Here is a 15,252-nt window from a genome sequence, read left to right on the forward strand (position 1 = left end):
TGAAGCCAAGGTGCCACCATATACTTCAGTGCCTCCCAGAGGAGATGCTGGCGATTGAACTTTTCTGTTTTGTCAGCAGCAAGAGTGGCTTTAGCCTAAATAACAGAATTCAGTGTCACCTTTTATCTCTGCATTGTCAATAAAAAAAAAGTTTAGGCTGTGTGTAGGCTTCTCTAGTACAGGCTGGTACAGAAATTTTCTCTCTCTTATCAGTATGAAGCACTGAAACTGTACTTGAAGCTAGTTTATTCAGTGGTCCCCATTATTCGTGGGGGATTCATACAAGAGCCTAGTGATGACTGAACGTGCAAATCGTACTGAACTCTATATGTACTATATTTTTTCCTGTACTTACATACCTATGATCAAGTTTAAACAACTCTTGCACTTGGGGTCATTATTCAGTAAGATAAGGGTTACCACGGTGATACCCAGACAGCTACTGAGTAACGGCAGGTAGAGTGTATGGCAGGGGTGTCCAAACTTTTTTCAACATTTTTCACCAAGGGCCATATGTGGTAAAATACACAAACAGCCGGGCCACTCACTCGACATGAAGTACGTATTGCCTCACCTGGTTTATTAAACTAAATATATTTTTGGAATTTGCTGCGGGCCAATTAACAATGGATCATGGGCCGCAGTTGGCCCGCGGGCCGCAGTTCGCACACCCCTGGTGTGTGGCATGCATATGCTGGGCAAAGGTATGGTTCACACCGTGAGATTTCACATGCTACTCAGAACAACGCACAATTGAAAACTTAGGAATTGCTTATTTGTGGAATTTTCCATTTAATATTTTCGGTCCATGGTTGACCACAGCTAACTGAAACTTCAGGAAGTGAAACCGTGGATAAGGAAGGACTATCATTGTTGCATGTCTTTTACGTGGGTGCTTCAAAAGTAGGGAAACAGCATTTATAGCTACCAACTTGCCATCTCTACACCTGTTCTTAGTTTAATAACATGGAAAGATTTCGCAAACAACCAGAAGTATATTCTAACAGCAGCTTTTTTTTGTTTTTTTCAAATCCTGTGAGGATGTAGTACATAGGCTCAGTGACCAGGAATGGATCAGATGAGATACCAGCAACTCTTAATGCCATTTTGCCAAAAGGACCTGCAGAAAAATACATCTCCCTCATCTAAATAAAAGCCATAGTCTTCATTATGCTCTGTTCTGGTCATAAGACCATGCCATATAAATTCTTCATTCTGTCTGGGCTTGAGTTTACTCTCTGAAATGGGGATGACAGTGGTCCCTTCATAAAATTTCAGTAAGGATTAAATGAGATAACATAATTGGAAAGGTCTAGATTATAAAAATAGAAGTCTCTCTCAATGTATATGTTCTTCCTAGTGAGTGGAGGGGACAGTTACAAAGACTCCCAAGAAACAACCAGTTACCAGTCCAGTCCTGCACCGGGTTCCCATACATCTTCCCAGATTATCCTGCAGTTTCTCTTGCTGTTTTCTGTAATTCATAAGGATTTTCTCAGATTCTCCACCATCTTCATTTTCTACTCTTTGAGCTGTTGCTATTATCTAGTGACTTTAGATGTGGAAAACCTGTTAGATTTACCTTTTAGGCTGAGATTCAGGCCCAGCAAGAAATTAGGTAGTTTTTAGGAGGCAAAACAGATGTGCTTATAGTTCTATTATCCCTATAATGGAAACTCTCAAGTGAGGATTTGTGAGCCCTTGAAGGGACACAGTAAAGCACCACTTTGGAAACAAAGCCATGCTGTCCTGGGCATCGCAGCGCTTCCCGTGCGGGCCTCCTTTCGGCACGCTTCCTCTCTGCAATCCCATCCCACTCTCGGCCCTGGCATATCGTCCCATGAACATGCCACCTGCCTTCTCTTTCTGGCCCCATCCTTTGACTGCTCAGTTTATTTTTTCCACATCCTCACCCTCTTCCAGTTCCAAGCTAAATAACCTTCACAGATGGCTTGTTCCATCAGAGCTGTTTAAGAACACAGGACAGTGAACTGGGGTCCAGAAGGAGCTGCCAAAGCCTAAGGCTGCCCTTCCTACAGAGGCCCAAGACAATTTTGTCATCAGCTCCCTAGAAGTCCACGGACAGTGAGCAGAAAGGCTGGCAGATTTGCTGGTGGAATGTCTCTTTAACACTATAATCCTCTAGCAGCTAGCAACTAGTTCTCACTTAGATTTACAAGTCAGAACCTGGAACCGGATACATTGCATACTCCATTTTCCACAGAAGACAGAGCACTTTGTAGTTGGCATTTCTCCCCTACTTTTTTACAGCATGGAAACCCAACAGGAAATGGCAGTCCCATTTGTGTTTTTGATCGTGGTTTGAGTCCTTACTGAACTTCTTTGTGAACTTCTGCAGAGGTCTAGATCCCTGCCCTGCCTGACCTGAAGGGCAGTATTCCCAGCTGTCAGCACATCCTTGGGAAGAGGGTGAACTTGAGTCGCCTATTAGAAATCCTGCAGATGAGAGACGACCCAAAATTTTACTCTTTCTTCCCTGTCAGCAAGGACGTGTAAGTTTCCTATGTGCCCTGTCATCAGCTTTGCAATGCCTGTCTCTTACATTCCCTCACGTATGCGGTGGTCTGTACGCTTCTGCCCCCACTCATTAATCCAGCACCCTCCTTCCCTCCGTCATAATTAATGACGGAGTCTGTTTAATTTTGTCCTCGTGACAAGGCGGCCTTTTCCTTGTCCTCACAGTGTTCCTGTGGGACTTGAGACCTCTCTGTTCGTGGGTTCCCTCTCTTTCCCTTCCTTCTCTCTCTTCCCTCTCTAACTGTAGCCTTTGTAAGTAGATTCCTCTGAGATCACTGAGGAAAGGCAGTGTGTGCCATTTGCTACTATAAGAGTCTCTTTCCCCTTAGTAAGCAGAGTTCCCTTGAGAGACCCCTCCTTTCCTCCATTAAAAGCCTTGTTGGTGGCTTATCTGTTTGAACTCAGGCATAACAGGGCAGGGAACAATGGTATGTGTGGAGTGGTCTCGCCAGACCAAGGGAAGTTAATTCTCAGAGAGAAGACAGTTGAAGAAGCTTCCTCTGGAAAGAACAGAGCAGAGAAGAAAAGAAAATTCTGTGGCAAGGAAGTACTCCCTGAGAACTCAATCAGAAATCAGCATCTCTTCCCTAAGCCTGTCTTTCTACTGAGAAGTAAACTATTGTTCTTTCTCTTCTCTGCTTTCATATCTTCCTCCAAGATCAAGGGTTGCCAGATGAACAACCCACCCAGTTGCTTGCACAGTAAGTTTCTTGGATTGACAGATATGTGTAGCCTTTGTGTGCCAAGTAGGAGGGAGCTTTGATTTCCTTTGTCTTGCCCCCATGCTCTCTGTTGGACCTTCGTCTTTACAGTACACCCAGAAGTCAAGACTGTGTAGTGTAGAGAACTTTCTGAGGATACTCATTTATAGTCCTAAGGGGGCATCCCACAGTGACTAGTTTCCCATATTCATTCAGCTCATCAGCTGTTTAGCTGATGTCTTGCCCATACTGTGTCCAGGGAAATGAAATTAATATGAGTGATAGAACTCCTTTTAGGGCGGGTGCTCTGAGAAATTTTTAATTTCATTATCTCTGTTCTTGCCTGTAGCTTAGCCAAGCACCCATTTGGTTTGTGTTCATCTAAACGCAAATTCATCAAAACTCTTTATTTTGTCCTAGAGGCAGGCAGGCCTTTGGGCTGCTGCTGGGGAGGTGGTATCCTTTCATGAAAAGGACTCGAAGTAGCCCCCTTTCTCCAAAAGTACCATTACCTCCCTAAGAGGGTACAGAGTATAATGGACTGCGCACAGACTTTGGAGTAAGACAAATCTGTGTTCAAATCCCAGCTTCACCACTTAACTAGACGTTTCTTTCCTCAGAGCTTCGGTTAGTTTCCTCTTCCTCTTTCTATCTCACAGGATTACTGTAAAAATCAAATGAAATAACATAATGCCTAGCAATCATCACTTAACACTTCATCCCCACCACAGCTTTTCCAGTAAAATGGGGTATGTTAGCCCCCAAGAAGCTGTGAGCAGTGAAAACTACAGAGGAAGTAAATGCTGGCTTGTACGTGTCCCTACCCTCAATCTCCGTAATGGGCTTCTTGCATGCTCATGAGGTTTTGTGTCTGGAATGTACCCACCCTGAGTTTGTTCAGTATTCGTTTTCACTTGTGAGGATTTCTTTCATGATCACTACCCAAGGGCTTTAGCATGTTTAGATGATGGCTCTCCTAGAAGGCAAGCCTGTGTCCACTGTGCCACCACAAAGGTGTTCCTGGCAGACTGGTCTCCAGAGACCACTCTTTGCACCTTGGCTTTTCTTAAGGAGCCTTTCCTGGCTTCAGATCTGGTGAGAAGTTAGCCAGAAAGCTTGTCCTCAGCCTCCTACGGGACTCACAGGTTTGGCTTATACCCTCCAAGTGGCCTGGAGGGAGCTACAAGGTGTTGGAGATGGCCATGGGAAAGAAACGGCTCACAAAAAGAGCACGGAGCGTGAGCCAGCAGCTCCCCACTGCCTGCTGGAGCAGGCTCAGTGAGGCCGCTGACAAGAGTCTTCAGAACACTAAACAGGTGATTAAAACATCAGTACAAGTCTTTCCAAACCTCACAGAAAGCCAAAAACTTAGTTTGGACACCAACAGAAATTTTCCGCTCTGGAGCTTTATAAACTGGTCTGCTGTTTCTTCCTCTGCTCTGTGGCCAGAGGGGAGCTCTGTGCTAATGATTCCATAAAACCCTCCAAGTCTTCCTGAGTGGCTTATCATATGAGAAGAACCTATACCACCTTTTTCCATCAGGAATTATCTCCAGCTTCTCACTGTTAGTTCAGATTCTGAATCATCAGCCCTTCCAAAAAGGCCAAGCCCAGCTCCGTCCCCTGTGACAGAGCCGAGCTCCAGCATCAAGGCCAGTGGCAGAGCTGAACTGTCTTTCCTCTCCTCCTTTCTAAGATGACTGCTCAGAATCATAGAAACATTTAAGAATGGTAGGAGACCTTAAGAATCATCTGCGTTGTGCAAACATTTGCCCAAGTTAGGAGAGCATGAAGTGAACTTTCCTCTAGATCCTGCTTTCCCCATGACCATGTCATACCAACTGCCTAAGAGAGGTATATACCCAGCCCTGAAGGAGCTCAGGCTTCAGAAATCAGCAATGGGAGACTACCACGTCTGAATTTCTGTACCAGATAAGATCTTTCCCCTTGTGGGAATTGCACGCGTCTCTGCCTGACCCACAGGTAAATGGCCCAGATCCATTGAGAGCTGTGGGCAGTTGGGTACCAATTAAGAGCAAAGGCCCATTCTAGTTCCTCCACTTCTTAGCTGCGTAACCTCAAGCCAGTTACTTCTCTGTGCCTTGATTTCCTCACCTGTTAAATGGAGATCATGATAATAGCTACTTCATGTGGTGCTTGTCGGATTAGATGACTGGGTACATGTAAAGCATTTGGCGGGGTGCCTGGCACGAAGCAGCCATTCACTAAGTGTTATCTGTGACCGCTCGGGGCGCGTGAAGCACACGGCAGGTTTGTTGTTACACCTCAGACGGCCCAGGGACGCTGTCCCGGGAAGCTGCTCTGGGGAGTTGGCGGGAGCACTGGACGAGGAAGCCATTACACCCGGCTTCAAAGCTCATTTAAGTAACTCAAGTTTCCGTTTCCTCATCTATATTCTCGTTACCCGAATGTAATAGCAACTGCTTCGTCGGGTGCTGAGAATTTTTTAGATCCTAAAAGTGCCATGACAAATATAAGGTAGTATTTTTTTGTACCTTAGCTAAAGTGGAGTTGCATTTTGAAGAATGGACTAAAATTGTGACTACCTTCACCTAGCCTTGCAACCTTTAAAGCAGTGATTCTCAAACTTTGATGTTCGTAAGTACCTGGAAGACTTGTTTAAAGTGCACTGGCCAAGGCCCGATTCCCAGAAATACTAACTTCCTTAGTACAAAGTGGAGTCCAGGAATCTGCATTTTTAACAGGCTCACTATGTGATTCCGATCCCGGTGGTTTCAGAAAAATGCGTTTTAGTGTTCAGAGGTGAAGAAAGGGAACCTCTGCCACGTGGCATGTACTTACCTTACTTACACCTCATCTCAGATTATGAATAGACTTTCATTAGTAGTTAGTTAGCTTTTAATTTGCTGAGGGGATTCTCCAGATATGGGTGTAATTTTTCCCCAGAGCATGACATCAGTGCTCGAAGAGCCTCAGTGTCGCCTCTTGCTGAGGTGTGTAGGACCTTGCCCTGGGGCAACAGCCTCCACGAAGGCAAGGTGAGACATGCCCAGAGCTTGGCGTCTTATGGTATTTTGTTTCCAGCTAGAAACTGGAGGCAGCTGTCAGAAGACAACTCCTGTCCCTTCCTGAGCCTAAACCTCCATGGGTGCACCACCCACAGCAGCAGGAGCGTCTGAGTCGTCCAGGGTGTCTGTGTTGCACAATACTAGGAGCATGTGTCACATAGTACGCAGTGTGGCTGGCGTCCCCTCCCTGGCCATGATGTCCTCTGGTATTGTCCTAAGGCTGCCACCTGCCTCCCATGATCAATCATCCACGTTGTCCGAGCACCCGTAGTGTACGTTAGACGCTGCAGGTAGATTTTTCTCTGTGTGTGTGTGTGTGTGTGTGTGTGTGTGTGTGTGTACAAATCACAGTGCCTGCCCTCAGGAATCTTACTTAAGAGAGAAAACAGGACAGATTAATGGGAGAAGGATAGTGAGAAGCGTAAACAAATCAACAGGTCAAATTTATGCATGTCATGAACTTGAGAGGGAATACATTCTCAGATGACGAATTTAGGATCCAAAGAGAACTTGACAGGCTACAATGAAAGAAGTAAATAAGATGAAATCAAATAAGTAAGAACAAAAGTAAAATCTTACCTTATCCAGAAAGTCAGCTGCACTTAGCAGGTAGCCGCAGCACAATACTAAATACTAGGGTTTCTTACCCACGGGGAGATGGGGAAGAAATGTTACAAAAGGGAATCGTTACAGTGCAGGTCTTGCACTCAGTGGGGGGAGATGTTACTTAGCCACATATGTGAAAACAATTCAGGGATTTGTTGATTAAAAGTTCACAGTGTGTCCTCAGTGGAAGGTGGTGAACAACAAAAGCAGTGCCTTCTGGCCTATTCATAGAATCGAGGTATCCAGAACGGAACAAGGAGGAGATGTTCCGCTGGGTTCCCTGCTGCCAGATCACACATGGGCACTCCGTCTAGGAGACGTATTAGTCTCAGTGAAAGTCTTAGGGAAAGAATAAGCAGGATGTTGAGGAGACAGCTGAAGTGAAGGAACAGTTGAAGGAAGTGGGACTGTTTAGCCTACAGAGGGTATAACACTGCCGACTTCAAATAATTTGAGGCCAGTCACATAGAGGCAGAATTAGAGTTTTTTTTATGAGGCCCCAGAGGACAGAATTAGAGGCACTTGGAGGCAGATTTGGGCTTAAAAGGCATAGACATTTCTACCAATTAGAAGAGAAAAAAGATAGAATGGGTTCCCTGGTAGCATATGAGCCCCCTTACAGATCCACGGCAGTAACAGACCGCTCGCGCAGCAGTCAGGACTGAAAGTTAACAGAAAATAAATCTATTAAGTAGGTAATAGTAAAAAAGTACTTACATGTTTCTTAAACATTAAGTAATGATGGTTTTAAAAACTTCCCCAGGGTCTTGAATACTTTCCACCCAAAATACTCAAGGAAGGTAAAGGTTGGATCACAGGGAGATGATACTGAGGCAGTCCTAGTGTGGCCGGGAACGACAGGTGACTCACTTGGTGGCATATAAATAATAAGATGTTGAGGGCTGCTAATGAGCTCAGAGAAGATGAATGAAGTGTGGGCCTAGCCCATAGGGGCTGAAGGGACAACTGCGCATTTGGAAGAGGTTAGTGTCAGCCTCTCTGGACTGAAAATTCTGTGAAGTCAAGGACTGCATCTGCCGTTCTCTCCTGTGTGCCCAGGATTCCCGCCTAGTCCCTGTCACATAGTAGGGCCTTGGGGAAAACTTGGTGGACAGCAGGCTGGCAGGCTGGAAACAGGCTTCTTGAAAGGAAAGGCTTCTTATCAAACTTAAAGGAAGAGAAAGGAATTGATCGCATAAAGATAAACTCACTGTAGGTGGGGGGATAATCGGTAAAGCCTGAGAGGTGCAGAGAGGAGCAGACAGGCATGCCGGAAGACATGGAACAGGTTGCCTGGGGCTTGGAGTTGAGGACTGGGGAATGATAGCAAGAAGTGGGGTGGTAATGCACAGTGGGAGAAGGGGGGAGCATAGAGGGCTGGCACGGATCGTTGGAAGCTTGGAAAGATGGGAATTTTGTTTTGTAGCAGGCTGAGCACAGGGAATTCTCCTCCTTAGGACCCTCTGCCTAAAAAGTATAAAGATAGAGCAGTGTGCCAGGTCTCCATAAGGAGCTTTTCTTCTCCTCAGGCTGCCTCTTCCTTTTCCCTTGGGGAAAAGAAATGAGAACTGTGCCCCCTGAGTGCTGTGGGTAATGTACGAGGTGGGGGAGTGGGTATTTCTCTCTTGATACAGGAAGTCTTTGAGGTACCTGATCTAAATGGGACCCACCTCCACTCCCCACCCCCCACCCCCGCAGCAGGGACTTGGCTTTGTTCTCTACTGAATCCTCAGTGTCTAGAATAGTGCCTAGTGAACACAGTAGGCGCTTACAAATATTTGTTGAATTGAACGCTGCAGATGTCTCAGAAAGGGCACTCTCCCTCCACCCCGACACGCACACAAAATAAATAAAATTAGGAGCAAATTCGGTAAAGGGGCCTGAACACAAACCTAAGGGGTGGTCTCCTGATCGTGCCTGTCTACAAGGCAAATAAGAATGTGGCCCAGAGCAACGAGAGCCCCAGATACGTTGCTCCTGGCCCAGAACTAACTGGCAGTGCAGAAGCAGACTGCATGTGGATATTTGCAGACTGAGACAGACGTGAGGACTTGCATCCCCAGGGGCTGAGCTTGTAGCCTCCCCTGCTGGTTCAGTAAGTGAGGGCCCCAGCGCCTGTGTTCCAGGTTTCAGACCAGCTGAAGCCAGCCAGACCCGAAAGGCTCGTGTTGGCAGTGCCAGTATCCGCCCCTAACCCCTGCCAATGTGGGTGGCTGCTCTCAGAGCACTCTGCAGGGGAAGCCGATTGGACTGCAGCCCGAGCTTCCACTGCCTATAGTTTGCTCTGTGACGTACTCACTGTTGAGAGTGCACCTTACTCGCACGGCTGGAGCGCAGAGCTCTAGAAGAAAATAGTTTCTTTCCGTGAGGGAACAGTTCAAGAAGAGCAAGTTGTACTCTGCCCAGGAGTGCCCATTCTCCTATCTGGCTTTGTTCAGAATGTTCAAGTTCAGGAAATGCAGGTGGGTAGAAAATGCCTCATTGGGAGGTTTTTCATCATTTCTTTTCTATTGAGAGACCAGAAACAAGGACCCAGCTGGTCTTGTTTGAGGAGGACACCGTTAACAAAAGCAAAGCCACCACCCACACCCCAGTGTGAGGGACCAGATGGGCACGGCAATTGTGATGTTCACGGCAGGCTTTTTTCCTGGTGTGTGCATTGGTGGTGTGCTTGTCCTAAAACCACGGTCCGTGGGCCTCGCTAGAGTCCTGTAGAATGCATGCCTGCCTCTGGTTAGGTCCAGGAAGCATTTTGGAGAACAGGACAAGGGCTAGCTAGAGAGAGGCTGGGCCTTCCCTCTACCAAGTGACCTGCCCAGCAACCTGGATCCAGCACCTTAGCTCTGAATAAAATATTTCAGCAGCTTCAACACCCAGGTGAGCATTCCAGGGCCTCTCCCCTCCTCCCTAGGCTGTGTGCCAGCCCCACATTTCCTTCCTTACGTCTGAGTCTGGCTTCCACACATCGCAGTGGTGTTGGGCAGGGTACCCTCCTACCTCTGAGCAGAATGAAACAGCCTGGAAGGAAAAAACACAGCTCACAGCCACTCGTCTGTTGAGCACTTACTGGGCTTAGGCACTTTGCTAAATTTTTGATATGTATTATCTCTTTTAAACCTCACAAACAATTTGAGCAAACAGGCTCAGAGACGTTAAGTAACTTGTCAGAGGACACACAGCTAGGAAGTGACAGTTAATATTTGAACGCAGGTTCCAATCTTAAGATCTCAGGTTCAGGTCTCATAGACTATGAAGCCCAGGCCCTTGAACAACTAACTCCCTATATTGCTTCAACTTGCGTCTTCCCAGAATGGACCCGTTTTTCCTGCTGTACTGACCTCCTCCCTGCCAGTGTATGCTCCCCAATGCTCTCCCAACTCTCTCTCCAGTGGGAACATAATCTCCCTCTCAGTAGCCAAGTACCTGCACCTTTTGGAGTTTATAGTAAAACTATTGGAGTAGCCTCTACCCCCACCACCGAGTGTTCCCACCTAACCATTTGCCAGTTCCCACACACCCCTCTCTGAGACTTAAGGCCGGCACACGCGCACGTGTGCGCGCGCGCACACACACGGTGAATATGGATGGGGTGAACAGGCTGCCATACCAGCTGATTAGTAACGGCCCACATTGCCTCCGCTAAGAAGGAAACAGCTGTTGGGACAGACACGTGGAATGGTGTGACTGCTATGGGTTGGCTGATGATGTTAGCATTTCATCTTGTGACCTATTGACCCCTCAGCTAGCACAGACCAACCAAAGAACTAGGGAGGGCTGGGTCTGGACATTGGGATCAAAAGGGACTGAGGGAGAGACCTATGCTTAGCTGCCTTGCACAGAAATGAGGCTCTCCTGCAGCAGGAATAGAGAAAGAGTGAAATACTGAGTGAGTTGATCCCCTTGGACAGTATGCCCAGGGGCTGGCAGGATATGTATCTGGCACCAGGACCCAGGCCTTGCCTCCCTCTGACCCCTTTGTCAGCCCCTGCACTGGTGCTTCCTTTCTCTGCCCTCTGACCCTTTCTCGCAATTCAGTACAACTTGCTCTGGTTGAGGTAGGCTTCGAATGTCTGTCTCCCCCTCGAAACTGCTGCCTCTGTCTTCAGAGTGATTGTGCACCCTTATAGCCAGCTTCCCTCCTGCCTCTGGAGTCTGCTCCCTGCCTCGAAGCCCCTCCCCCTAGGAATGTGAATAAACCATTTCCTCCGCCCTCCCAGCTCCAGAGGATTCCCTGGGTCGGAACTTTCATTGGCAGATCTCTGCTTAGGCTGACCCACCCTTGGCCACTACAGAATTGTCCTACCCACCCTTCAGTCTCCTGTGAGGGTGAGTCGTGCATAACTAGAGGTTCCCAGTTAGTGAAAACAGTTTAGTCTGAGTTCAGTTTCTTGTAGCCAATCCTGTAGGCTGGGCTCATTAAAGATGATAATTAACCCATTGCTAATTGACCTCAGAAGCCAGCCAAGCAGCCTGTATTTTACCAGCCTTGGTGGTGGATTTGTAGGCTATTTTAAGGTTTCTTAATAATCTCAGCAAGACTTCACTTTCCTGTCTGCATCTTATTTGCTCTAAGGACATTCTGTAAAATTAACAAGCTATAAAGTTTGATTGAAGGTTTCAACAAATGTGAGAATAATTGACTCCATTTAGAGAAACAAGAAAAAAACCTGTAAACTTGAGTTTGTAGGGGAAAACCCATGTGATTTTTCTCTTTAACCAGAGGAGCAATAGCAAGCAAGACTTTTTAAGACCAGAAAAAATAGAACTGGCTGATAATGCAAGTTTAAATTCTTATTCCCCTGAACCAAAAGTGCAGGAAAAAAAATTTTGCAAAACCTAACCAGGCACTATAGTGTTCATGCCTTCCAAGAGGCCTGTATGGAGAACTGGACCCCAAAAGCGATGGAGTGAGTCCCTCATTCCATGGAGCTGCGTCCAGAGAAGCCTGGTTCAGCTCTCTGACCCCTCCTCCTGTTCTCTAGCCAGACTGGGGTTTTTCTCCCTGTCCTGCTCTGAGGTAGGTTAAATCTTACAGCTCAGAGTACATCAGTCCCTGGCACCTGGTGCTCAGTTCCTTTTCTCTCTCTCACCTGTCCTGTCTTCCATAAGGCAGCTTAGATCTCTTTTTCTGTTCCTTCCTGGGAATCTCTGCCCAGGCCGGGCGTGTGCCCTGCGGAGTGCCTGTGGAGAGTCACCAGTTTTCAGAGAATTCCATTCTTGATTTATCCCCCCCTCTGCTAAGGTGCCCCAGACTGTTAATCAATCTACATTCCCTCTTCTCTGTTGACCTAGAGGCTTCTTCCTTTTTTCCTCAAGACCTAACCTTCCTCTTAGCTCCAGCCACCACACTCCCGTGCATACTCACATTATCTCTTTCTAAGGAACTGAGCCTGGGACGGCCAGACTCCTGTATCACTTTGCCACATCTCACTTTCAGTTTTCCTTTCCACTGGGTTCTTGCATGTGGACCTGATCTGGGTGATAACGGGAGCCCTGAAGCTAGAGGTTTCGGTTCCCACTGATGGGGCACGCTGTCTCAGGTGGTAGTCAGGGGAAGGGAGAGGGGCTTTCTCCGTGCCTTTCTTTGCGGCTCTTCCCTGCCCTAAAGCCCCAGTATTCTTTTCATAGCTGACTGGAATGATTCGTGAGACATTTGGTCCATTCACTTTGGAGTTCCTGATAATCTCCTCCTCCTCCTCCCCTTCTGAGTCTCCCTCCAGAAGGGGCATGACCGCCCCTGAGAAGGTGCTGGGTCCCAGGTTCCCTAGGGTATTCCCTGGCCAGCAGCCCTTTTACCCACCTCTAGCCCCAGTCCAACGCAACCAGTTAACAGCCCAGGAAGGAAGCCTCTCCTCCCCAGCTTTCTCCTCTAGAGAATCTAGAGTTTGCCCAGAGCTACAATGTACATACCACTTACATTCTCTGTTTTTCATTGATATAGAATGGAAAAATGTACTCATGAACAGAGCTGTTGTGGGGATTATGTCATAGACTTCATCTGGACTCCTTCCTCTCCAAGCAGGGAGCCTAGCTTTAACCCCTCTCCTACCAGGAAGTCCTCCGTGGCCAGACAAAGATCACCTCCAACTTGGCTCTTTGTGGGTTGTTTGAAGGGTTTCTTCTGTCATGTTGTCCCTTATTAATCATATTTAAACTGTCCCCCCCCCCACTCAAGTGCTGGAGGCTTCATCTAGGCGAATATTTGCATAAACCACCTATAGAACTGTGGTCCTCACCTCACTGGGCTCATTCCTCCTACCTTAAAGCAGAATGCTTTAGCCGTTAGGCCAGCGGGCTAGAGACAGAAGACTTCTCTGTGTCCCTGGGCAAGCCCTAGACTTTCTGCCTCCCAGTTCCCCATCTACCAAATAGCTAGAACCTCATTTCTCACGCCCACGGTACACTTTGGAAACCTAAGGAGACTGTGTGCAACTTTGGTTGTTCTTCCTGCTGGTTGGATTGCAAAGGAGTGGGGACACTCTTCTTAAAGACTGGGTGACTTTTTCTCTTTCCAAAGATGTAGAATCCTTTTCAGGCCTCTTAGCACCAGCTCAGAGACCCCACTGGATCAAAGCCCTTTTGAGAATCAGCCAGGAGTTCCCTTGCCCTTGCCCTAGGGCACAGACTGATGGCCATAGCAGACAAAATCCACAAGGAAACCAAGTGCCTTCTAAATAGGGTGAAAATGAAAATGGGGACGTGGGGGCACTCCTCTTTGCTTTTGAGTCCCTGTGAATAACACTTCCCACTGATCCTCTAAGGATGTACTGCAGGCAGGGTCAGGATGTCTGCATCCCTGGGTCCCGCTGTGCCCTGGAAATCCCCGTCTCCAGGAGTCCCACGTCCACACATGCGGCCTTTCTCCCTCTTGGCCAGGAATCACACACTTCCTGAGCCATTCGGCATGCCACCCAGCCTGTGCTCTAACAGCGGGAATTTTCCTGCCCTCCTGTCATTGCACACACTCAGGCACACACTCCTCTTCTGGGCAGATTTCTGCTGCACGTTGCAGGAATGCCAGCCTACCTCTCACCATCCAGGTGATGCCAGGGACCATGGCAAGCTTGTTCTCTGTCCTCCTCCCACCCCTTGGCCCCCACCTCCTTACCATTCAGTAGTAGCAGCCTCCCACCAAAAAGGAAAGTCCTAGACCCATTACATAATTCTCTATGGTGCGAGCAGTAGCTGGGGCATAAGGTCAGAGGTCATAGTGGGGTCAGGTGGCTGACACACACTGTAACGACAAGGTGGTTAAAATTAGACCACAGAGAGGAAACTGGCAGTCTTGTGGAAATGCAGAAGTTTCCTCTGCAAGTGAGAGGCTGGGGATGCAGGGAGGCCACTGTGCGTGCTGCCTGCCAGGCCATTACTCATTTCAGCTCTGTTCTTTAATGCCTTTTAGCCCCTGCTTCTGTATTTCTAGCCTTCCTCATCACATGTTTGAATACACGCGATGGAACCCATGGTTACCTGCCCTGGCCCAAGAGAGCTTCCTTCCTCCTTCAAGGAGACAAGCCCAGGACAGCTGTTCTCTCTGAAGCCTCTTCTGGGTAGCTGAGCACGTTCTACGTCAGCTTCTCAGGTGGAGGTGGTCGAAGTATTTAGCCTAAGACTCAGGCCTATAATGATTGCAGGACCGTTGGTGAGGGTGAGCAGGGGCCATTCCTGGGCAGGGAGAGTAGCAGGTTTGCCTGAGAGAGGTGGCAAAGGACTGGTGTGTGCTACACTTCCCTGCCAGCCAGCTGGCAAAGTGTGCTCGTTCCCACCGTGTCCCCGAGGAGATGGATCATGCCCGCCTTGTCCGCACCCCGTGGTGCCCAGCGGAGTTTCCCTGTGCCTGTCAGCCCTTCCCGGGAGCCTCCTGTGTGCCCTGCTGGTCCGTAGCGCCCCTTGCCAGAAAAGCGTGAGGTGTAGTCTTTGCTACCAGTGGGTTTGGGGTTGTGGGCTAGGTGAGGGAGAGAATAAATGCAGTGCACCTATAAAAGTGAGCAAACAATCAAAGGCAGACGCAAGTTAGTACTTCACTGTGTGGTACAGACCGCGAAGTCCCTTTCACCTCAGAGTGGGAAAGTACTGGGTGTGGGGAGCACTCCACATGGGCGAGCTAGAGTCGGTGATGATAAGAAGGGGCTGCCACCCGGTGGCATTTCTGGCCACTGAAGTGTATTTCCCTGCGTGGCTTGGCCTTTACCAGCTTCTGAGTTCCAGATCAAGCAGGGCCCCTCCTTTCCCCGGTGAGTGCTCTGCCATTACAGAGGAGAGGACCTCAGAGACTAGAGATGAAGAGAAGGTCATAAGGGGGCGCAAGCAGCGCAGATGGGTTTGCAGGTGAGGCCATGCGTGTGTGGTCTCACGTG

At 48.1% G+C, this 15,252-nt stretch overlaps 1 protein-coding gene across 4 annotated transcripts in view; it reads left to right on the forward strand.

Annotated features, from left to right (window-relative positions):
* SMG6 (SMG6 nonsense mediated mRNA decay factor) overlaps positions 1–15,252 on the forward strand; it is a 186,969-nt gene that overhangs the window by 148,835 nt on the left and 22,882 nt on the right. The gene's annotated exons all lie outside the window — the stretch shown is intronic.

This window comes from Rhinolophus ferrumequinum, chromosome 21, assembly GCF_004115265.2.
Source record: "Rhinolophus ferrumequinum isolate MPI-CBG mRhiFer1 chromosome 21, mRhiFer1_v1.p, whole genome shotgun sequence".
Lineage (NCBI taxonomy): Eukaryota > Metazoa > Chordata > Mammalia > Chiroptera > Rhinolophidae > Rhinolophus > Rhinolophus ferrumequinum.